The sequence below is a fragment of the Passer montanus genome, unplaced genomic scaffold (genome assembly GCF_014805655.1).
Source record: "Passer montanus isolate IOZ18808 unplaced genomic scaffold, ASM1480565v1 scaffold3, whole genome shotgun sequence".
Taxonomy (NCBI): Eukaryota; Metazoa; Chordata; class Aves; order Passeriformes; family Passeridae; genus Passer; species Passer montanus.
In genome coordinates this window covers 18,823,572-18,824,761 of record NW_024367707.1, presented here as the reverse complement: position 1 = coordinate 18,824,761, position 1,190 = coordinate 18,823,572, and positions in this window count along the sequence as shown.

The following is a 1,190-nucleotide window of genomic DNA, read 5'->3' as shown; positions in this document are numbered from 1 at the left end:
TAATTAATTTCCACTTCTCCCATGGTAGAAAAAACAACTGACAAAATCCAATCACCTATAAGGGTATATCCTATGTAACTCAGAGAAATTAGGAACATTCTCAAGCTCCAAGGTTCAGCATCCAGAGACACTGTCATCACCTTGGGAGATAACAGGGCTGACACCAGCCTCCCCTCAGCAAGAGATGACTGCTGTGTCTCTAAAATATTTCATCCAGAGAATGGCAACAGAGCTGGTAAAAGGTCTGGAGCACAAATCCTGTGAGAAGCATCTGAGGAAGCTGGGGCTGTTCAGCCTGGAGAACAGGCTGTCCAGAGGGACCCCCTCACTCTGCACACCCGCCTGAAAGGGGGCTGTAGCCAGGTGGGATCAGCCGCTTCTCCCGACAGGACAAGAGGACATGAAATTAAGCTTAAACCACCGGGGGAGGTTTAGGTCGGACATTAGGAAGAATTTCTTCCCAGAAGAGGTGATTAGGCATTGGAATGGGCTGTCCGCGGCGGTGTCGGAGCCGCCGTCCCTGAGGTGTTCAGGGAAGGCTGGACGCGGCACTCAGCGCCATGGTCCGGGCTGGACCCGCTGACCCCAGAGGTCTTTTCCAACCTAGCTGATGCTACGATTCCTTGATTTTTTTTTTTCCCCACTGTGCCGCCGCTGGGGCGCGGGGCCGCGCGCGCAGGTGAGAGCCGGGCGGGCGGTGAGGGGCCGGGAACGGCCCCGAGGGAACGGGCCCGAGGGAATGGCCCACGGGAATGGGCCCGAGGGAACGGGCCCGAGGGAATGACCCCACGGGAATGGGCCCGAGGGGCGACATTGCCTGGGAGGCCCCGGTGTGCTGCTGCCCCTGCTCCTGGGCCGGCGGGGCTGAGGCAGCCAAACAAACCAGTTCAGGGCTAAGGTGAAATCTGTTTTTCTAACAAATCTCCCGAGCAGCGCCGTTGCCCCAGACACGCCGCAAGTCGCAGCGCCGCGTACTCAAACAGGAGTCCTGCTTTCAGCGCTGTCCCTCCGAGACAGGAGGCCGCGCCGGGGGTCTCCTGCTGAGCTGGTGGCCGCTGTGAATGCAACTCCAGGTATAAACCACCACTCATCCCGACGGGGATGGATTCCAGGAATGCGGAGGCGCCGCAGCCCCGAGCCGCGGCCACAGCCTCGGCGGGTGCCGCAGCGCGCAGGCGCGGCCCGGCCCC